This window comes from Mauremys mutica, chromosome 12 (assembly GCF_020497125.1).
Source record: "Mauremys mutica isolate MM-2020 ecotype Southern chromosome 12, ASM2049712v1, whole genome shotgun sequence".
Lineage (NCBI taxonomy): Eukaryota > Metazoa > Chordata > Testudines > Geoemydidae > Mauremys > Mauremys mutica.
This window is the reverse complement of record NC_059083.1, coordinates 75,993,276-76,018,099: the sequence shown is the minus strand read 5'-3', so window position 1 is coordinate 76,018,099 and position 24,824 is coordinate 75,993,276. Positions and strand designations below refer to the sequence as shown.

General features: G+C 38.8%; 1 protein-coding gene across 3 annotated transcripts in view; it reads left to right on the top strand.

The window, feature by feature from the left end:
* PRKCA (protein kinase C alpha) overlaps positions 1 to 24,824 on the top strand; it is a 285,848-nt gene that overhangs the window by 143,470 nt on the left and 117,554 nt on the right. The window lies entirely within an intron of this gene.

Below are 24,824 nucleotides of genomic sequence, written 5' to 3'. Positions count from 1 at the left end.
TATTAAAGGATGAAAAGAAAGTGGAGTCCAGCTGCTGTAGTTCTGCTGCTGCTGCTAGCAACATATATCATAAGAAAGAGAACAAAAGGTCCACAGCTGAAGGGTTTTTTAATAAAGTAGTATGGTTTTATTAATTTGAAACTAACAGATAAGGGATTTTTTTTTCTGCCAGCGAGGTTTAGCAGCTTCACACTATGCAAAAGAGAAAACTTCTCTGAATAATTTAAGCACAAATCCACCTAAGGGGACAGGAGATGTTACAACGAACCATCACAATGAAAACAAACTGTTGCTTAGCTCCTAAGCGCTACAGCCTGAACAGCGTGCCGCCCTGGGGAAATCATAGCACCACTGTTTAGACAGCAGAATCTGCCCTGTAGGTGTGCCAGTGGATATTGAAAATAGCACAGTTTCAGTAAAATAACTCAGCTTCCTAAAACATTTATTCCTACATGGAGTCTTTGGTTAAGATTGTGTATGCTCATCAGTATGCTTAGAGAGACTTGGAGCGGGTGAGGTAATATCTTTTATTGGACCAGTTTGTGTTGGTGAGACAGATAAGCTTTCAAGCTTCTCTCACTGACAGAAGTTGGTCCAGTCAAATATCTTATCTCACGCACCTTGCCACTCTAATATCCTGGGACCAACATGGCTACAACAACACTGCATACATCAATGTACTACTTTAAAGTGTGTGAAATGTACAGAATTCTAAGTCCTGGTGACTGAAGTCCTTTATTTTACTGTTCATTGCACAGCTATCTTTTTAGCTGTCTCTAATCATTGCTGGTTCTGGATTTGCTTAATTATATTGATTTGCGCTTTGCAGTAGCTCTAAAACTCTAAATACTACTACACAGGATTTTTTTTTAACAGTGTAGCTGGATGTTCCTACTGAATAGAAACACCATTTAGCAGGCCTTAGAAACATATTTTTGGGGGACTGAAAGAGTAAATTTGGGGGCTGCCTTGTGGCCAGCTATTGTGACACACAAGTTGGAGATGGGTTTGTGCTTCAGATGATCACTCCCTCAAAACAGGAGTCTCCAGCTCTCCTCTTTGGAGCTGGGGTTGTAATTTCACCAGCTTCTAGGCCTTCACCAGCCTCTCTCTCAGCTGGCCCCTTTTCCCTTATTAATCCTCAAGCTCAGAGCCCTCAGCAGGCCAGCCTTCTTCTGCTGGTATGTGCCCTGCTGCGAAGGAGGGGACAGCTTTTATTTTGGTCCTCTTTGCCCAGCTCACACCCACTGGATTGGGTGAGAGGAGAACCTTGCCCCAGCCTCTCTGCAAGGCTCCTGACCCTTAAAGACATAGTAACGGGATTTCTTCCCAGCCACCACTTACTCATGGGACTGCTTCCTCTGTCAGTAACTCCTAGGTCCTTGTATATGTACTGGTACTTTCAAAATCTTCAAGTGCCATGCTATGTGACGGGGTGGGCAGACCACTAGGCACAACTACTTTTAAGGGGCAGATTGCCCCACCAGAGTAACTTTTTCTTTTGTGCACTTTTAATGCTGGGATTTCCCCACTTGTGCTTTTATTTCCTTTAATTCTTCATTACCAGGCAGTGGTTACTTTAATGATATTTGGTTATCTGGATTCTGTTTTCTCATCAGACGTCTGATAATCAGTCTTCAGCTTCCTATGATACTATACCAATAAGATTTCTCATTTAGCCTCCAATCGGATTTGTAGCGTTTGTTTCCTCTTGAGAAAACGAATGTGTTTTAGAGCTCAGCTTGTTTTTTCCTGTCATTTGGACTCATTATAAGGTTTATAGATATTTCTCATCATCTGTTCCAAAATTGACATTTAATGCCTTTGATCTTCTTTCTTCGTTATGTTCTTTGACCTTAATCTTTTCTGTCCTCAGAACACCAGAAGTTCTTGGGACAGACTCAGACTGACCAGATAGCAAATAATATCTTTTGTTGTAATGTGCATGTTTGAAAGGAAGGATGTTTTAGTTGTAATCTTCCATTTCATTGTCCCAAAGATGGTTATTTATTTATTTAACCACTGATGTGCATATGGCTTCCATTGACATCGGGGGAGCCCATATGTCTGAGAACAGAATTTGAATTTCAATGATTTACATGTATTCTAGAGTTTCACCTCATGTCCTTAAGTTGAAAAGTCTAAGTTTTCATAATTGAACACAGAGAGAAATCTTCGTTTTCAGGGGAATTACGTTTCCTTTACAGAATATTGTTGATAAATAAAATATATATGTACCACAGAAATAGGAAGATAAGCTTACACAGTTGTATAAGCAAATACTGATACGATATACTACATTTAGAAATCTTAACTAAGTATTTCTGCTGAAGGAAAGTACAACACAATCAGCATGTTCTCTCTCTTTAGGTTTGGAACTTTTGTGGTCACAGTGGTTTTATAATCTAGAAAGAGAGTATGTGTTTGTTCTGTAACAGAGGGTGAAGAGTTGTCTAATGGATAAAGGGTAGGACTGGTATTCAAGCGTTTTAGTCTCAGCTGCGCCACAGACATTTTTGGTGACCTTGGTCCACTTACTTGAATTCTTTGCACCTCATTGTCCCTTTTTGTAAAATGATGAGAATACCACTTATTGACCTTGCAGCAGAATTCTGAGGCTTGATTTGTAAAATACGTTATTGCAAAATACTTTGAAACCATTACTTAAAAGGCAGTATAGAAATGCAAATTATCTTGATTTGTTGAATCGTTTGTAAAATCCAGAATGTTTACTGTTCCTTTTACCTTGTATGCTGAAAATAGAATTGGACGACGCTACTGTATACTATTTTTTTTCTTTGGTTGCTCATAAAAAAGAGTTTAATGTCATGAGTGGTTATTTTATGCATTGAGGAAAGGGATGCAACATAAGCTTTATGTGGAAGGATGAGAACAGTTGAATGATTGGAAGGACAGCAGTGAGTAAGGTGAGGGCTTTTGGATATTATGATGTGAGGGAAGCTAAAGAAAGAGGTCCTGATAATTCATATTTAAAAATGGATATATTAGGATCACTGCTGATAGAAGGCACTTTAGTAACTTACTGAAAGGGATTGAATTGGGGGGTGGCGGGAAGCAAACAAAGAATTATCTGGTTCTGTTAAGGCAGCTGGAGTAAGACACATCCATCCATTATTTGTATCTGGGGTAGTGCTAACATTCTATTGTAATGCCCTAGTCGTTCCTAAAGAGGCTGATGTCCGAGCCACCGTAGAATAATGGCAATCCCAAAATGGTGTCATTGTAGAAGCAAAGAGATGGAGGAAAGAAACGGATGGTGGGAAATCAAGTTAGCAGTAGGCAATTATGTGACTTTTGGGAGATAAGTGTAACCCATCAGAGCTCTGCTCAGCATCTGTTATTTATGTGCCAGAAGCACGAATGGGCTGTTGGTGAAGATATAAAGAACTGTGCAGCTAGCAGGCTCTTTGCTTATCGGTGCATGTCATATGTCTACATAAAGGTGACTTGCACCAAATCAAATAAAGGAACTTAGTCCAAACTGTATCAGCATTTTTATATTGAACATGTTACAGGAAAAAATATGTTCACATATATGTAAATTTGAGCAAGGTAGTGGGTGCAGATGTGGAAATGTTTCTCGGTCATTTAGGGACTTCCTTAAGAATTTGCTTAGAAATATTGCTGTCATAACGTCAAAGATTTAAGACTAGGACAGGGAATGTCATTTTACCTTTTTTTAAAAAAAAATGAGTCGATTTCATGTACGCTGCATAACCACTACACTACATGAGTTTTTTGGAAAATTAATATTCATTTCAGCTGCCTCTGTCATGCACATCAATGGGAAAGCTGTAAGAAGGAAGGGTAAAACTGGGAAGATAACGTGGCTTTAAGTTCACATAGGGCTAAAAGCACATAGCCCAGTGATGCTTTATTGGAAATGCATTATACAATAAGAAGGGCAGAAGTGTTGCATTTTAGCAGTCCAGCACTTTATCCTTGTATTTGAAGGGACAGCTGTTCACCAGTCTCACAAGTTGAAATTAAATTGAAATGATTTCTGCTCCAGTGTATTTGGCAACAATAAAACCCTCATGTCAAATTGAGACCAGTTCTGAGCCAAAAACACATACCTGCAGTATTTTACATGGTGTGTGGAGATTTGGTGTGTACTAGAATTAACAATAACCAAAGTTTTATATGAAAATTCCTTAAATGGCATAAGCACTGAAAGCTTCTAAATTAATGGTTCTTCCAAGATAAATACATATGAATGAAAAGTAAAATTGCAATCCAAATCCCAACTAACTTTTTCTCAACTGCCAGAAGACTGCATTGGGTATCCTGCTATGTGCACAGGACAGTCCATTTTCCTGTGTTCATTACTTCTTGTTTTTGTCAGTTTTGTAGGATAAACCCCAGTATTTTGGGGTTAATGATCAATGAAGTAAAAGAGCAACGTATCTTAATACAAATTTTCAAAAATGAATATTTCCTGAGGTTGTGGCTATGTAAAGAAGATTACATGTAATCAACAAAATACTTCCTTGCTCATAAATTGGACAGAAATTCCTTTTTTCTCTAGACATGTGAGCTATACACGGATACATCTATAGTATTAGGGCTTTTTTATATATGAAAATTAATCTAGAATAAGCTATGTATTTGAAGCCGATAAACTATTCCTGATTAACACAATATGCTTTTATTCCAGAATAAGATTATCTAAATATGGAGTTAATCGATATTAGCTATTCCAAAATAACTCCCCATTTAAATAAACCCTGAATTAGACTTTTTTAAATGGTTAGTTAGCAAGACAAAATTGTACCCAAAGATTATATGGAAGGCCATCATTCAGTATTATTTATCTTTCTCACACACACACACTCTCATACACACCCCCTGTGTGTGTGTTTGTGCGTGTGCGCACGCATGCATATGTATATGTACAATAACCTTATTTTCAAAGTGCCAAGCACACACAGACCCCATAGAAATCAATAGGAGCTGTGGGTGCTCAACACCTTTTAAAACTAGGCCTTTAAAATAATATATATTATTTTTTGATATATTTGTGTAATCTGCAGCTACTGTTTAATTTATGCAAAATGCATATTATGATATGCGTAAGCACGGATGTTACAATATATGCAGTTATCTCTCAACCTGAGTTAGTTGCAGTTATATTGATAATCTGGGTCGAAAACTCAGTATTATATATAACATGGCTTCTTTTACTTTATATACAGTAATGTGAACCAGTTGTCACAGTTTTGGGGTCACTGCACATGTTACCCCCCTCCCCCCCATTCTTGGTCCACTGCAGGAGTTCCCTCTCAGGCCCTCAGCTGTTGCCTGAGCAGGGATCTGTGGCCCACTCCCTTCTGACTGGGGGTTTTAAGGCTTCACAGCCCCCTGCCATACACTCTGGGCTTGTCTGCATGGTTTGACAATGCACTCCAGTAGGGCGTGAATTCTAATATGAATAATTCCCTAGTGTCCATGAATGTAGTACTCCTGGGTTATAAGTAAGGCTGCAATTTAGTCATGGAGGTCACGGAATCCGTGACTTCCAAAGACCTGTGTGACTTCAACCAGTGTGGTTGGGAGCTGCAGGGTACCCCGTTGCCCCCGGTGGCGGGAGCTCCCCGCTGCTCCTGGCTCCTGTGGGCGGCAGCGGGACCCCTGCTGCTCCCCCCTCCCTCCCGGGTAGCAGGGGGAACCCCCGCAGTTCAGAGCCACCACAGAGGGGGCTCTGGAGTTCCCACCCCAGCACAGCTGCCCAGGCTCCCCATTTTGTCATGGATATTTTTAGTAAGTCAGAGACCGGTCATGGACTTCTGTGAATTTTTCATTATTGCCTGTGACCTGTCTCTGACTTTTACTAAAAATATTCTCTGAGATTTAACTCTGCTATATATCAATCTTTATATATTATACAAAGTCCTGAAAAGAGTAAACTGGTCTGTATTGTAGCAGAGAGATAATCTGAGTTGTAAGAAGGGAAAATATTATACCTAATATTAGCATACTTCTTTCCTCAAACCTGTTACGCAACACCATTTTTCAAACAAATTAACAGTTGAAAGACCACAAAATTTCAACACCCCAATGAACTTGTGCATGAGTGGTAGATTGTCAATTTAATTGTCAAGAAAGCAGAGTTAGGAAATATCTGGATAAATGTGATATTTTTGTAGAAAATATTTCTTATAATAAAAAAAATGCACTTAGGTGTTCCTGTAAGAAGAATGAACCAGACACCATGCAAATTTCCATTCAACACAAAATACCACAGATTTGCAGACCAGATCTTCACCTAATAAGTTAGTGTGGTGCTGTGCCATCATACTGCATCCCAGCCCTTTTGGCAGTTGGCCACTGCAGTTGTGAACCTGTATGGTCCCAGACCATCCACCCTTGAGGCTGAAGATGATACTAAAATCTTAACACTGGCTCAGAATTCAATGGGAAGCCAGAACAGAGAGCAGGACACTGGGGTGATGTGTTCTCAGTAGCTAGTGTTGCGCAACATACTGAAAGTTGCATTTTTAACCAGCAATTCCAAGATAGGGGTGTTTTTCATTCTGAGCTACGGATCTAAAGCCTGCTGAAGTCAATGGGAGTCTTTTCCATTTTCTTCAGTGGGCTTCAGATCAGGTGCTCAGGGCATTACAATGGCCAGGTAGGAGGTCACAAACACATGGATTACAGTGGCCATTTCTGATTCTGACAGAATCAGATGCAATTTCCTGACCAGCTGGAGGCAGAAAAAGCAGTTTCTTTCTGCTGTGGCTATTTGGATATTCTGAAGCAACAAGATACCAGGAGAGCACAGATGCTGTGAACTGTCTTAATTCTGAGGGCAAATGCCATTAGTGTAGTCTTGCTGATATGTGGGGAACACTGAAATATCCGAAGATACAAAGATGATTGGAAAGTGTTTAAGGATGACTCCTGCATTTATTTCTGTGGATAAACAAAGCTTCCATCTTTCATCACAGTAGATTCACTTTAGTGAAAATATGGTATATAAATATAAACTAAGTGGAATTTAAAGCCCACTATAAAACCTTCATCATAGTTTTAGTCTGTCTCAATTTGTAGTGCTTGTTTTACCTTTATGGTGTATTTAGATATCCTGTCTCCTATTAATTACATTTTTTTCCAGTATTTCATAGATGTCACACACCGTTATCACCACAAGCAAGAGTAACAATCATATCCATTATTTAAAACATTTTTCATTACATTGCCAGCAAAATTGGAATCTATTTCTGGCTGTGAGTTTAAAGAAAAAGTATTGAATACTTCAAAACAATAAAATAATTAATTTTGAACAGCACTCTGATTTTTATAAATTGCAATTGCAGTATATTGTGTGGCCTTTTGGTGTCTTAGAAGAACGATATAGGATTTGATTTATCTTTCTCCCCTACAATTAGGTGCACTAAAGCAGTTGATGAAAGCATACAAAAAGGCAAAAGTTCTGATGAGACATTTCATGAATGAAGTATGCTTCATTAGGCACTTTGTTTACTAACATTAGAAATGCATGGAAACCTTCTAAAAATAACAGTAAGATTTGATTTTTGTCTATAAGGTATGTAAATAGCGCATTCAGCACATTTTATTAAACTTAACTTTGAACCTTTACGACTAATTACAACTTTTCATTTATATCTTTGTTTCCTTGTCTAGTCTGTTATCAACTGAAGCAATTTACTTAAAGTTGGTGTAACAGTTGTTATAATCCATGCAGTATCTTTAGGGACTGTCGTGTTTAATTTAGGAATGGTTTATGATTGTACTTCTACTTCCTCCAAGAACTAAAGAACAGTGTGGGAATGATTAAGGCAAGTTGTTGGGACTGCAAACAACTCCAGAGAGATACTACTCCCTAGGGTGGCTTGTATACACTGATTCAAAGGGTTTTTTTTCCAGAGACCAAGAGACAAAGAAGAATTTGGGAAACACAAAGGTCGAGTTTAAACAGATTCAGGGTCTTCCTTTTGATTTAGCAAACAGGCAGGATCTCTGGTCCTAGCACAGCCCTAACCCTTGCGGAAGGGTTGGAAAGGCTGTGGCCTCCCAGACTCCCCATTGGAAGATGGGTGATTCGTGATACGTTTAGTGAATGTTTGAATCCTTTTATTGTTTTGATGTTTTCTCTGATACTTTTGCCCTAAGAATAAATGTACTTTGCTTTGGAAGAGCTGTGTGGTGGCTAGTGAAAGCACTGTCGTTGTCCTTGAAAAGAAAGCATAGTGCAGGCGCTGGACTTTAGGCAAACTGGCTTGCTGGGGATATCACAGGGCTCTGCCTCTCCCTTCGAGCAAGCTGTGGGGAGAAGGAAGAGTTTGATAGTCTCTCTCACCCCTCCCCATCTTATGTGAAGCCCTGAGGGCATGCAGCGACCATTCTGTTGTGGTGATGCCCTGCCCTCCTGCCCTAGAATAGAGATGTCATTTGAACTGTGTTTCCAAGGGGTTGTGGGTCCGGCTGGTCCCCAGTTTTGGGGATGAGGAAGGAATTTTTCCCCTGGAGCAAGATAGGCAAAAAGCCCCATTAGACACCTTGCCATTCTTGTGGCATCCTGGAGTCCCGCCTTTACGTTAATAAGGAGTGGATTTTAAAGTTGTACATTTATAAGTGAGTTAGTAATTTCATCAGAGTGAGTTGCTGTTGTGTCGTGCAAATAGGGTGACCAGATGTCCCGATTTTATAGGGACAGTCCTGATTTTTGGGTCTTTTTCTTATATAGGCTCCTATTACACCCACATCCCCTGTCCCGATTTTTCACATTTGGTGTCTGGTCACCCTAGGTGCAAAGGGAAAGCTCCCAAAAGTAAACATCTCTCCAGACCTGGGAGATAACTGGTGGACTTCGTTAGCCTTGAGAAAAAAGGTAAATCCTAAATCTTTGCACACTGAGGGCTAGTCTACACTTACCTGCCAGGTCGACGCGGTGAGTTCGACTTCTCGGAGTTTGAACTATCACGTCTAATCTGGACGCGATAGTTCGAACTCCCCGCGCGCTCCGGTCGACTCCGGTACTCCACCACTGCAAACGGCAGTGGCGGAGTCGACCTTGGAGCCGCGGACTTCGATCCCGCGGCGTCTGGATGGGTAAGTAATTCGAACTAGGGTACTTCGAGTTCAGCTACGCTATTCACGTAGCTGAACTTGCGTACCCTAGTTCGACCCCCGCCCTTAGTGTAGACCTGCCCTGAGATGCCCTTCATGTGAGTGAGTGAGAGCAGCAGAATAAGAACAATGGAGTTCAGAAAAGAAGACTTGAACAGTTTTATAAAACTGGTAGTTAAAGTCATGAGAAGAAAATCTAAGGGATAAAGGAGTTCAATATAGCTAGCAGTTTCTCAAGGGGACAATATTAGAGGCATAACTGTGAACTATCCTGATGTGAAGGAAAGGTAGAAAGAATAGTAAGAGGCCAATGTGTCTCCATCAGGAGCTTTTTAATGACCTGAAAATCAAAAAGGAATCCTACAAAAAGTGGAAACATGGGCAAATTGCTGAGGAGGAGTACCAAAGTATAGTGCAAGAACTAGGGACAAAATCAGAAAGGATGTGGAGAAAATGATTTACAGGTAGCAAGGGACATAAGACAGTAAGAAGAGGTTCTTTAAATACATTAAGAACACAAATTGGGTGAGTCTACAATGTGATGCAGTTGCAAAAACGGTGAATATAATTCTGGGGTGTATTAACCAGAGTGTTGTACGTAAGACACTGGAGGTAATTGTCCTGCTCTGCTCAGCAATTGTGAGGTCTCAGCTGGAGTACCGTGTCTAATTCTGGGTGCCACACATTAGGAAAGATGTGGACCAATTGGAGAGAATCCAGAGGAGAGCAACGGAAATTATCAAAGGTTAAGAAAACCTGACCTATCAGGAAAGGTTTAAAAAAAAAAAAGTGGGCATATGTAGTCTTGAGAAGAGAAGACTGAAGGAAACCTGATAACAATCCTCACATATGTTAAGGGTTCTTGAAAAACGAGAGAAAAAACATCAAATAATTTCCTGCCTAAGTACCTGAAAATGAATACAAATATTTTGGAATTACTTTGTGATAATTAATTATACAAATTATATTAATCACAAACTAAATTTAACACTGAATAGTGTCTTGTTACATACTGGTGTCTAACTTGTAATCTGATACATTTTACTCATGTATTCATTTCACAACATAAAGGTTCTTGTTAGCTATTTAATATAATTTGACACAATGATATGATTACTCAATTGCTGTTTACTGTAGAAGAATTTAATACAGTAATGTACGGGATTGTATGAGATATATTTTGAAAAAGGACAATTTGAGGAAAAGCTCAAATGAGTTTGTCCAGCTCTATCAATAATAATAAATACAGAAGCAGTTTGTTCAAATGTGATACTCTACAAGATGTAAAAATTATTGTGCTGAAAAACAATGTAACCAGTAAATGTTAAAATTCATTATTTTTCAGTCAACTCAGCTTTAGACTAACCAAGAGTGGATTAATTCTGCTCACACTGCATGTATGTAAATATACAAGTGAATTCAGTTTGTTTTCTGGATTTACCAGTTGAGTTGGGATTACAGTTGTTTTTTTCATATCTGTGAAATGTAACTGCCATGAAGGTACACTATATTCCATAAGGAGATTCCATATAATTGAGGAACCCAGAGTGGTGGTGGTGGTTTTAGATGACTTTTCACAGGTATAGAACAACAGTTGGCCATATAAAATTGTCTTGCAATTAATGTGTAATAGTGACCTCTCATCACCTCCATTCTGATGCCAAACTGCTCTACTGAATCAACTGAACACTTTATTTTGTATGATAGCACTCTTACTGCAGATATTCCAGCATAATTCAAAATCATGCAGATAGGTTGCCATAAACTAGTTTATAGCTTAGTTAAATAAAAATTGGAGTTTTAAAAAGCGGATTAACTCTATGCTTCAAATCCTATTTTAGGGAATTCCGTAGTCAACGTAACATGCAAAGGCACAAGTACAAAAACAGAAAGTCAACACCTAACAAATTTCTAGTAGTAATCCTATGATCATCCATTATGGTGATTCAATGACAATCCATTAACAAAGTTGGAAATACCTGTTAAAATACACTGAGCTATAATTTTAGCTACTACAGTTTCACAAATACTGAAGACCATTCCTAGAATTAATGAAAGATACAGTAATTAAGGAATTATAATTCTACAAGAAAGAGATTTGCCACAATCTCCACGTCCAACTAAATATAAGCAGAAGCCTGGAAATATTCCTAACATAATAGGATTTTATTTTAATAACATTATTAACATACTTTTCAAAAGACTACAGCAAATTTAGAAATAATAAGATTTCTCTCTCTGCTTGCTGCCACTTGGATCAAATTTCAGCAATTTGATAAAGTAGAAGTGAAACAGGATAATATATGACTGGGTTATATTGAAAAGTGATTATTATCCCACTGTGTATCAAGATCTCTAGTACCGTTCGAGTGTGCGTGTGTGTAATTTAGTTATTAGAGTACATTACATTTTCATTCTTCACGTATAATTTTAGTATTCTCTGCATTAACGCTAGCTGTCACTTTATATAGTACTTGACCCACAGGATGTGTGATGCTAAAACTTTCACACTGAAGGCAGTGTGTGAAAGACAATCCTAAAAAAAATATTGTGAAAGATGTTTGACTGTACTACTAAAAGGCTGAATGAATATTTTGGCCTCGCTTATCTGTTTTCAGTTATCCCCTAATTTAGTATCCTGTAGGATGTTCAAAGCTTAGATAAAATTTCTCTTGTGGTTAATCTTGCAAAATGCTTTTGATTTAAAAGTTAATTTCTTTATAAAAGTTTGAAGCTGACACTTTTTAAAAAATCTCCAGTGGCTTTTAATTTTTTTTTTTTTTAGCAGACAGGTGAGACAGTAATTTCATTGTCTCATTACATAGGGGAAATAATTATTTATATTCCACATATGTGGTGATGTATCCATTTGATAAATTGTATTTACCATGCACTGTGACCATCTATGTGCTCTGGGTCCTTTCATCCAAACCTGCTGGTACTGCTTGTAACATTTCAGTCCTTTGGGCTACTTTGGACTACTGCTGTTGAAATAAACTACAAAAACAAAAGTTACCAAAAATAGTTATTTTCTCCACACGGATTAGGAATTTTTCCTCCAAAACTAAAGTATTTATTCCTGGATCAATGTAGTCTGATATGTCTGGGGTCCTGAAATGTGAAGTTTTATACCATAGCAAAGAAGAGACCCCCCAGCTCCTCAATGAAGTATATTGTATGGCTATAGAAGTGCTTGAAATTTTGGACATTAGAGTAGTGACTTTATGGGCTGGTCTACACTGGGGGAGGGGTGGGATCGATCTAAGATACGCAACTTCAGCTACGTGTATAGCTGGATCGACATCCACGCAGGATCGACATCCACGGCTCCCCGTCGACTCCGCTACCGCCGTTCACGCTGGTGGAGTTCCGGAGTCGACAGGAGCGCGTTCGGGGATCGATATATTGCGTCTAGATGAGACGCGATATATCGATTCCCCAAGAAATCGATCGCTACTTGCCGATACGGCGGGTAGTCTAGACGTACCCACAGTGTACAAAAGTTATGTTAGGTCTTTTTTTAGAGGTCTTTATCTTTTAATTTCTCTCTCTCTCTCTCTGTTCCCTCCCCCTTCCCCCCCCCCCATGTACTATTGGATTTAAAACAACTAAGACATCTGACTTCACAGGATACAATAAATGATCCAAAATTCTCTGAAATATTTCTAAAATACGTTTTTATAAAATACATGGCATATTCCAAACAATGGTGGTGTGGTATAAATGCTTAATAGCCATGAGTATGGGATATTCTACATCGGGGTCGGCAACCTTTCAGAAGTGGTGTGCCGAGTCTTCATTTATTCACTCTAATTTAAGGTTTCATGTGCCGGTAATACATTTTAGCATTTTTAGATGGTCTCTTTCTCTAAGTCTATAATATATAACTAAACTATGGCTGTATGTAAAGTAAATAAGGTTTTAAAAAATGTTTAAGAAGCTTCATTTAAAATTAAATTAAAATGCAGAGCTCCCCGGACCGGTGGCCAGGACCCAGGCAGTGTGAATGCCATTGAAAATCAGCTTGCGTGCCGCCTTCGGCACACGTGCCATAGGTTGCCTACCCCTGTTCTACATAATTATGCAGCCATCTCAGACTTGTCAACCACAAAGCACTACCAAGAGAACTTAGCGATCTTTGCCCAAATGAATGCTCTCATATAGTATCCACTCTTCTATGCTTGAGAATATTCACATCCAAAGTCTTTCTTTGTGTTGTTGGAAGTCCATAATATGTTATGTAAAAAGTTAGAGAATATGAAGTCTGCCTGATGTAATTTCTGCAGGGGAAAAAGTGCTTTTGTAAGAATGCATAATTACGTTCTTCTTATCTGCCTTTATCCAACTCTTTTTGTTAACTTACTTTCTGTGAAAAGAATATTAAAAGTCCATTAATGTTAAGACTCAGTTCTGAAATTCGGATGAGTGGTAGAGCCAAGAATACTGATAAGCAGAGACAAGAAAAGAAGAGACAGAATAACGCTCACAGCTTTTAGCAACTGCACTACTGTGAATATTTGAACTTAAATCAGATGCAAGTATAAATACGACTGGTGTTTATTATTCATGGAACTGAAGAGCAAGTATTGTTTCTGGGTTTTGTTACATCTATTTTGATCACTCATGTCCCAGCTATTTTACCCCTTTCATTTAACTGCTTATGCTGAATCACATACTCGTTGGCACAGAAAGCAGACAAGATATTTTTATAGACCAAGATTTTATTACTGATTATTGGTGATGCAGCAAAGTTCTTTACCCTTTCAGCTTCGTGGATGTCATCAGTTCTGAACTGTGGTGAGCTTTCCCTACACCTGTGAACTGGAGTCTCTGAACAGATTTCCACATTATGATTATGCATCTGCCATGTATTAAGCTACGTCTGATTTCCATATTGGTAGACTGCTATTTACCCACCTATCTGTCCAGCTGTTTCTCTCCTTCATCTCCAAACTCATTCCATCTACAATTGTTGTCTCAAGTTCATCTCCTCTAGCCCGTTGGCTCTCTCCAATCTTAGTTCTGCCCTCTTCACTCTGCTGAAAATCTCACTGTAGTCTCTAATGACCTCTTCATGGTCAAATCTCAGAATCTCTTCTCCAGGTTTTTCTTACTTGACCTCTAAGCAGCCTTTGACACATTTAATTATACTTCACTTCTTAAATTCTCATTCTCCTTTGGTTATAACTTCTGTCTTACTGAGGGACTCTCTACACCTCTATGATCATTCTTTTATTCTTTTCTAAAGTGAGTGTTCCTCTTCTGGCTTTCCATGTGGCTCCCACATGGCTCCATTCTTGACCCACTCATCTTCTTCCACACTATTTCTAGCAGATGCTATCCTCTGGCACAGCTTCAGCTACCATCTGAATATTGATGACTCACAAATCTGCCTCCCCACTGTTGACCTTGTTTGTTAAACCCACTTGTTGCATCTAGTTTTAAATTATATCGTAAGCTGTTTCAGGCAGAGACTGCTCTTACTCTGTGTTTGTACATGGCTTGGAACAATCCTGATTGGGGACTATGGGTACTACTGCAATACAAATACACAAGGGTACAGCTGAAATACATATATAAACAATATTTCACCTAGCTAAACACCAGACAGGTACAATATTAAATAATTAGTGTTTCATCCTCACTTAACAAATGTCTCCTGGTTTATGTTTTAAATAAAGTGTTCTTCAATGTCTGTTTTTAGCATTTTCTTCCATTTTCCTTTTCTATTTATTAAATACTAAAATTCTACTGCTAATACAGTAGAACCTTAGTTATGATCAGAAACTGACCGGTCAACCACACACCTCACTTGGAACCAGAAGTACGCAATCAGGCAGCAGCAGAGACGACAAAAAAAAAAAAAAGGCCAAATAAAAATAAAAAAAGGCAGTACAGTCCTGTCATAAAAGTAAACTACTAAAAAAAAGTGAATGTTTTAAAAAATTGATACAGTAAGGAAACTGTTTCTGTGCTTGTTTCATTTAAATTAAGATGTTTAAAAGCAGCATTTTTCTTCTCCACAGTAAAGTTTCAAAGCTGTATTAAGTCAATGTCAGTTGTAAACTTTTGAAAGAACAACCATAATGTTTTGTGCATAGTTATGAACAGGGCCGGCTCCAGACCCCAGCACGCCAAGCGCACGCGTGGGGTGGCATTTTGCCGGCAGGGCGGCAGGCAGCTCCGGCGGACCTTCCGCAGTCATGCCTGCGGGAGGTCGACCGGAGCCGCGGGACCAGTGGACCTCCCGCAGGCATGACTGCAGAGGGTGCGCCAGTCCCGCGGCTTGGGTGGACCTCCCGCAGGCATGCCTGGGGATGCTCCACCGGAGCCGCAGGCCCAGCGAAACCTCCGCAGGCACGTCTGCAGGAGGTCCCGCGGAGCCGCGGGTCCGGCGACCGCCAGAGTGCGCCCTGCGGCGCGCCGCCCTGCTTGGGGCGGCGGGATTCCTAGAGCCGCCCCTGGTTATGAACATTTCAGAGTTATGAACATCCTCCATTCCCAAGGTGTTCGTAACTCAGAGGTTCTACTGTAATGAAATAATTCTAACCAAGTTTGCTGGTTGTGTCCTAACTTTGTTGTAAAATGTAGTGCCCTGTTTACGATAGCTCTTGCCATCTTTTCCTGAATGAAAATGACAGTCCCCCAAGAGACCAACGAGTATAATGAGTTTTAGGGCAGCTTTATAGGGTTGTTTTGTTTTGGTTTTTAAAGTGTTTCCTGCCTCCACTGTCATCAGTAGAGTTTAACATGGGCATGTTATCTGCTGTACCTTAATGTAATCTCTGCCCTTAAGAATAACAACCATAGTATGATATTGGGACCTGCTAGTGATATGTTCCAGAAGTCATTTTATATCCGTTTCTGTTGTATGCTATCTTTGCTGAATAATTTATATTTTGAAGGTAATATGCCAGGGTTATTACTTTAGATTTCTCAATGCATCATTTTCACATGCAAGATACCCCAGCATTAGCACATCTTTTTGTTACAAAGTTGCTGTTTTTTCCTGCTCTAAGCCCTTTTTCTTCTACAGATGGTATATCATCTCTTGCTGGAAATAGCCTCTTCAGAAGACATTGCCAATCCCACTTCATTAACTAGATTGCTCAAAACTTCTGCCATCAGCCACCTCTCTCCAGATGATAAAGCCACTTCACCCCTCTATTCTCTCTGATTTTCAGTGGTCTAAGGAGTTAGTTTTCAGGTTCTTCATGAACACAAGGCATCCTTATAGCAGCAGGGAGATGTGAAAACAGTGTGCTATTATTCTAGTTAGTTTTTTGTTCAGAAGGAATAAAAGTTTTGCAGACCTACTTGTCATATTGTTAATCATTCACGTTGGGGAGAGAGTTTAGCAAAATAAAATTTTAATTTAATGGCGTGTAGATTTTAAAGTAAAGCCATCTGCATAATTCTGGTAGTTTAGCAAACATGTAAGAAAGTACATTTGGGAAGAGATGTAAATTAGCATTATGGCTTCTATCCACCTTTGTTGTTTTAGGGTTGACTTCTGATGCAGATGAGCAGAAATACCAAAGATCTAACATTTGTGTAGAGCCTTTTAACTAGGAAGAGCCCAAAACTTGTGACACATTAATCTTACATGCTAATCACTTGACCCATCATGGAAATGCAGCTGCTACCCGCTAATGCCTGGGTACCCAACTGTGTGGCGCAATATGCAAATTTTTAATAGCACAAAGCAATATTAGAGACTGTTTGATCAAATGTTAGTGAATGCTTCTAATCAATTCCCATTACTGGGCTTTTCCCACACAACCCCATATGTATGGTATGGCTTTCTCATCCTGGTTTTCCAGGTTACCACTCTCTGCAGTCAAGTTCTTCTAAAGACTTAGTTCTCTGGTGATAGCAAGACTTGAACTAATGCATAATAATAATAATAATTAAGGCCGCGAGTTTTTCACAGAGTCACAGAAGTCACGGATTCCATGACTTTCTGGGACTTCTGCAGCGGCTGGTGTGGCTGAGCCCAGAACCGTCCCACCCACCACCTCCAGCTCCCCCCCGAGCATCAATGGAGCATATCTTTTAGAAAAAATCCACTCTTGATTTTAAAAACTGTCAGTGCTGGAAAATCACCATGATCCTTGGTAAACTGTTCCGATGGGTAATTAGCCACACTGTGAAAAATGTATGCCTTATTTCCAGTCTGACTTTGTCTAGCTTCCTTTTCCAGCCATTGGATCATGTTATACCTTTCTGTGCTACACTGAGGAGTCTGTTACTAAATATTTGTTCCCCAGATAGGTACTTACAGACTGTAATCAAGTCACCCCTTAAGCTTCTCTTTAAGCTAAATAGATGGAGCTCTTTGAGTCTATCACTGTAAGGCATGTTTTCTGATCCTTTATTCTTGTGGCTCTTCTCTGAACCCTCTCCAATTTGTCAACATCCTTCTTGAATTGCGGGCACTGGAACTGGATACAGTATTCCAGCAGGTAGTCGCACCAATGCAAATGCAAAAGTAAAATAAGCTCTCTGATTCCCATTTATGCATCCCAGGATTTCATTAGCTTTTTTTGGCCACAGTATCACACTGGCAGTGCACGTTCAGCTGATTATCCACCATAACCCCAGATCTTTTTCAGAGCCACTGCTTCACAGGACAGGGTTCCCCATTCTGTAAGGGTGGTCTACATTCTTTGGTCCTAGATGTATACATTTACGTTTACAAGTTGAGGTACACTGGACCAAGTGACTTGATAGGTAGCACACTCTTCCTGAACCGCCAGTACCTCTTACTGCACTTCCCATCCAGCTGACCTGGCCTGACTCTTCTGAATTTCTGCGACCACAGTCTGAGATGCTGGCACTTCAGAAAGCCAGTTTTCTTTTAAAGTACATTTTAAAAGTATTTTAAAGGCAATTGAATCAGTCTGAAAAGGGAAGATTTATTTGCCTGTTGAATAGTGACAGGAAAGACCAATGCAAATGTTAATTTTCATGGGCTGTTTGGGTAATTCTGTCAAGGTTGATGGAATATGTGACTTACTCTGAACTGAAGTTTGAGATTTAGCTACAAAATTCATCATCCTGCAGTAATGAAGAAAATTTAATTGTCAATACGTAAAATTAAAATTTACTAAAGTGAGATGCCACTCACAGTAAGTTGAGTTTTGAATTCATTAAGAATCTTGAAACAACCATCAAGTCTCTATTGAAATGTTGGCAGGCAAATCCAAAGGCAGGCTTTTCAGTATTTGCATAGTTTTTTGTAGATTGTTGCATGCTTATAATTGGAAGGGACACTATCAACTTGGAATCCAGTTCATTTTATAAAAAAGTTGTCTTACAATCACATTTTCTTATTTTTTCCCCTCTTCTCTGTTGCTGTTCCATACAAAGGGAAATAAATCACAGTGAAATTGATTGCAGTACTATCAAATGCACAAAGTAAACAAACTGGGGGAAGTGGGGAGGGAATTATCCCAGTCATGGGGCCATCTGTGTGCCAGTTCTGTCCCTCAAATAAATTAACCTGAAGCCTACTCTAATTTATTCCAGCTGCCAATAGCCCAAGGGGATATTTCAGCAACCAGGGCTACAGGACATAAAAACATCCCCATTTCCCCCCACCCCAACCGTGCATTGGTGGCTGGGAGGGGATGTTGCATAGGAGCATTTTGTGACATCTTTATTCTATCCTCTAATGCTCTAACTATTGAATTTGTTAGTTTTAGGGGAAGCTTTGCATTGCTTGCTTTATATCTATTATAACATCCACAATTTTTAATGTGTATATATACCGACTATGTGAAATGATGTAAAGAAAATGTAATTTCTAACATTTTAAATGGAAACATTTACATTATTAATTTGGAATGATTTTTTTAATGTGGCAGTTAATTTCTTTTAATTCTTGGATGATTTACTGCTCACGTTAGCTAGCTTGTGCAATTGCTGCTGTTCCATTTGGTAGCTCTGTCTTAACTGATGCATCTCTGGAGTTCTTTTCTCCTCCACAGAATGGTCTCATTTTTAGAATGAAATGTAGGCATAGTTCTATTCATGCAAAATTGCCATTGATTACCTTGACCTAACTGGAAGTCTTGCTTGAGTCGCGAGTGCTAAATACAGCTCTTTTCATCTTTCCCCTTCATTTTGACCGCATGTGGTAAACAAAAGGATATCTAACTCATTGGGTTGTCTTCTTATTGTCATGAGCTCTTTCAGCTGCTGTTTGTTGATGTTGCTGTTGGCTTTCAGAGCCTAATCCTGTAATCCTAAATTATGTAACCTTTTTCATGCAAGGGTTTACATGTCTTATAACGGTTATTTATCTGAGTATTTGTTGCAGGACTTGGCCCTAGCAGTTGAGCTAAACTGAATCATAATCCTATTTGTTATTTGTGGCATACTAGAAAATTGAAGATTATTTAATTTTAACTAGGTCTGTCAAGCAATTAAAAAAATTAATTGTGATTTAATCATCCGATTAATTGCACTGTTAATAGAATACTATTTATTTAAATGTTTTTTGATGTTTTCTACATTTTCAAAAACATTGATTTCAATTACCACACACAATACAAAGTGTACAGTGCTCACTTTATAGTTATTTTTGCTTACAAATATTTGTACTTTAAAAAACAAAAGAAATAGTATTTTTTCATTTCACCTAATATGAATACTGTAGTGCAATCTCTTTATAGTGAAAGTTGAACTTACAAATGTAGAATTATGTACAAAAAATAAGTGCATTCAAAAATAAAACAATATAAAACTTGAGAGCCTACAAGTCCACTTAGTCCTATTTCTTGGTCAGCCAATCACTCAGACAAACAAGTTTGTTTACATTTGGAGGAGATAATGGTGCCCCCGTTCTTGTTCACAATGTCACCTGAAAGCGAGAACAGGCATTTGCGTGGCATTTGTTGTAGCCGGCGTCATAAGTAGGAGGTGGCCCTGGCTGAGTAGGGGCTGGCGCGGGTGATGACTCGGTGCCTCCCCTGCCTGCAGTAACTGGACTTTGGGTGTCCGGTCAATAGATCTGACCGGACACCATCAGGTTCCCTTTTCAACCTGACTTTCTGCTCGAAAACCAGACATCTGGACACCCTATGTTAGATGTTAAGTTATTCCCTCCCCTGACTTCCGCTCTCCTCCCAAATCTATCAATCTTTCCATCTCCCCAACAACTCAGTTCCACCATGCTCCACTGGCACAATAGCTCTTGTGCACCACGCTTCCCTCTCCTCGGGACTCATTGAGACTCCTTAATGTGGCAGGTTCTGTGGGCTCTGCTGTGATACTAGGCAAAAGTTCTCTGCTGTGGATCAGTTGGCTAAATGGAGAGCTAGTCCTGTCAGGTGACAGGCTTGGTTAGTCAGTTGAGGAATAGGTCCTCTTTGCTCGTTGAGGTTTTCCCTACCTAATGAAAGTCTCCCCTAGTTGGAGCCTAGCTAGTGGGTAGAGAAACAGGGCTCCAGACTTCCTCAGATTACTAGCCGCTCAAGCTCTACCTCATTTCAGCTGAGTTTTCAGCTGAGATATAAATATGGTATAAATTGTAATCCCCCAAATGTTCTATTTAGTCAGTAAAAACTGTTTATGCATGATATCTGCTTAGTCTCTTGACAAAACAAGTTTTTAACCTCTCAGAAAAGCAAAGAAGTGGGAGCTGAAATTATTTTGCCTCAGGCATCATTCATCATCAGTAGCTAGATTGTCCTGCTCATTGCTGATTCCTAAAACCATGTTGTCTCTGATATTTACATGGCTGTAAAACTGTTAAAACTACCTAAATAAATATAGTTTAAAAATGTATTACTGGCAAAAATGGAGGAAGTTGCGGGGAAGATGCACTCTGTGAAGTGGAAAACATTTGATGTCAGGTATTAGGTTGTGCTTGCTGTGTTGGCAATTAAAAAAAAATCCAGCTTTGATTTGTAAAGTGAGAAAATGTTATATACAAATCGTCAGTGGTGCGTTAGATCCATGGGACTCTAAGATGAAATATTTTTAGAGGCACTTTTCAATCCTTAAACACAGAGAAAATGTATGTCTTGTTACTAGATATAAGATATAGTATATGATGAACAGTGAACCTTGCAATGTCTGAGAACTCTTATTTTGGTCAATAAAATGTGTAAGTTGAGAATTCTTGAGAAGAGAGGCAAACATCTAATTACAGCATGGCAATGGGCTAATAGCTTCTCACTGGTTATGTGGTAACTTCTGCTAGAGCACTTTGAAAGGTGTTACGGTAATGCCATAAAATGTGTGGTACCCGTGAGTTTTTTTGGTGTATTTAACATGAATGTGTCATATTTTTGGGAAACAATAATTATACATACAGATAGAATATTATGTGCTCAGTATGTTAACGTGGAGGCCTTTCATCTTAGAACCAACGGGACATAAATTAGATAGAAAGTCGCAATAAATACTGTAAGAGAGTTGGTAGTACAAGGATTTGGAATGGGCTCACCTGTCAAAGGGTTTGAGATGAGGTTGCTGGAGCGGAAGTAAATTATAGCTACTTAAGAAAGGAAAAGAGACTCAAAAGAGGAGCTTGAATGGGATTTTTTTTCATGTCCAAATCTTTTTTTTATTATCTCCCTATTAGAGGTTCACTTCTTTGCAGGTCCTTTTGAAGCTATTTCTCTAACAAGCCACATTTTCACATGGCTTGAGGGAAACAAGGATCTTTGTTGTCTACCTACCCTTTGGCTTCCATGAAGTACGTTTGGTGATGGTGCAGCCAATAAAACAGCATTTTGCCTGGCAGTTTAATCTAACTGGGGGTTGCATTTGCCAAGGAAAACTTGGAGCTCCCTTTTCTTGCTCCCTAATGATTTTTACTCTCTCTCTCATACATCCCCATTTCAACTCCAGCTCTGTTTGTTAGTGATCTAGCACCGTGTCTCTATTTGACTTGCCATGAGTGAATTAGGTTAATGTTAAATTGTTTAATCTGACCACTTCTTTCCCCTCATTTTTCCCCCCCACCAGACTAATAAATTAAGATCTCCAATTCCATGCTGAGTGGCTCAGAGTACTCCCGAGTAATGTGCCAGATCTGAGTTGCTGTAACTGACTTCTGAACTGGAAAACAGCAGGATGAGTAGAAGGAGTTAGTATAATACTTTGAATTCATATGGCACCTTTCATCTGACATCTTCAAAACACTCTACAATATTAACACTCTCAATCTACCCCTTCAGAGATAGCAAAGCATTAAGATGACCATTGTATAGATTGGGAGACAGACCTAGAGAAAATTAAGCTTGTTTAAGGTCACACCAGGAGTGGTTCTCAGTCTGCTCCTCTAACTACTAATTTACTCGGCCCCAATCTTGCATGTAGGTGGATGAACATCCCTTCCCAAGTGAAGACCAGTTAAAATCAATGGGGCTTAATGTAGGTGCAGCATATACACATGCTCTAAAAAAGGTTTTTTTTGTCTTGTCTTGTTCTTGTTTGTAGGGTTGGGTCTTTTTGCAGGGGGAGGAGGGGTTGGGAATGGTAGGTTGGAGATGCAGAGATCAGGCAATGAGACGAGATGGAAAAAAAGAGATGTAGCCTTCTACTAAGGAAAGGGGATTTAGCCTTTGTTTTACTGAGGGCTGAGAGTAGTATAATATTTCATACCTTTAAGGCTGTGTGTGGAGTCTTGTAACTTTGAAATAGCCTAAATTTTAAAAAAGAAGCATTCTAAAATTTTCTGAATTCTTAAGGGAGTAGAATGATACCTTTAAATTAAAATATTCCAGAATAAAAAAGTTATATTCCATCAAGTTTTACCTACTTGAAATAACCTAAATATGAAGCTAAAAGTGCATGGCACTAAGTGTTCTTTGTTCAGAGCTTAAAAATTATTCAAAACCCTGGAGAATTGGAGGCAGATATGTCTCAGCTTCAATCCTTATAATGTCCAAATAATGTCAGTCTGATTGTCAACATACTGATGTCATATAGTGGTAAAATAATTTTGTGCCCATTTATTTATTAGAAGAATTATTGACTAGTGGTTAAAGCATAAGATTGGAGGTCTGAGTTCTGTTACCTGCATGACCTTAAGCAAGTTGCTAATCCACCCTCTCAGCTTTCCCATCTGTAAAATGGAGATAATTTTTGTACTGTAAGAGGTGTTGTGAAGTTTAATTAAAGTTTGGAAAACATTTTGAAATCCTTGGATGGAAAATGCTGCAGAAATGCAAAGCATCACCCTTTATAATAACAAAATAAAGCTCTAAATCCACAAAGATTTACACATATCAATGGACTACACACATGCACAAATTTAAGAATGTGTGTAAGACTTCAGTTAGGTGCCTACATTTGTGATTAACCATTTGTTACTGTGTAATTTCCACCATTTGGCCAATTCTAACTTCAGTAGGAGTTGTGCTTGATCAAGGACCAAAGAATTTGGTACACTAATTTCACTGCATTTACTGTGTATATTCGGGAGCACAGTATTGGGAACTAACTGAGGAACCTTATCACCACTGTACCTTATACGGTTCAATTATGGTATGACTTTCCAATTTTCTTGCTTTAGTTATATTGCCTTTTATTTCTGTTCTTTGTTCCTTTGGTGGTTTCTTTCTGTAACAATTACAGTACATGCAGTGTGTCTGAATACAGATATGATCCTCTTTGAATTGTATGGTTTCATTTTTAAATAGACGTTACCATTTTAACTTGTAATTTAAAAAGCAAATTACCATTTTAATGTATTGAGTCCTCTTTCTAAATTGATCATTACGTGATGCTGTAGGCATTATAGCTAAATGAACAAATAATATTTGGAAAAAAAAGTAGATCTAATCAAGAAGAATTGTAGAAAGCTTTAGGGCATAGATTTAACATCTCATTTTACATTAAATGTTTATTTTTTTTCAATATGTAATAATAATCTCAGTGTTTTTCATCCATAGCTTTCACGTTGTATACATTTTAATATGTATTCTGCATAGAGTCAACTATTGTTATACATTTGTTACTGGTTTTAGAGAAAATTTAACATAGTGAGTACATATTTCACACATTATTCCTGCCTGCATATTCAGTCATTTCTAAACTTTAACAGATGGGGCTTTGATTAAAAAGTGCCTTCCTATGTCAGGATGTAAGTAAACTATTAAGTAATTACTTAAGTTAAATTAGTAATGTTTATATACATGGGTTGCCTTTTTTTGTGTAGTGTTAAATTTTGGGTAGTTCAACTTTTTTTAACATCTCTTTCCATGGAATCAGTATTACTTATTCTAAAGGCGATAGAAAGAGTAAAAATCTCTCCAATGCAGGCTTCCGACATTGTAGGAAGCCCCAGTACACTCAGTACCAGCCCATATTCTCTAGTCCATTTCTCCTTGATTAACTAAAATCTGAGATCAGCAATAGTGTAGGTACAACCTCAAGTTTTATTACGCAGACTTCTGACATTGTAGGAAGCCCCAGTACACTCAAGATTTTAAGAAAGCAGCTTTCCCAACTCCCAGCAACTACCAGATCTGAAACCCTGCTGTGACTTGGCAGTTTAAAGGGAAACTGTTAAGGTTAAAGCAAGTAAGAGAATAGGAGCCCTTGGATCTAGGCCAGGGGAATCAGTAAGAGACGATGCAGAACACCTATTGGGTAAAGATTGGTTAGTAGTGACAGGAATATCAATAGGATAAGGAAGGAAAGCAGATAAAGTGACACACAATTTAAATCCAAACACCATTCAGCATCCT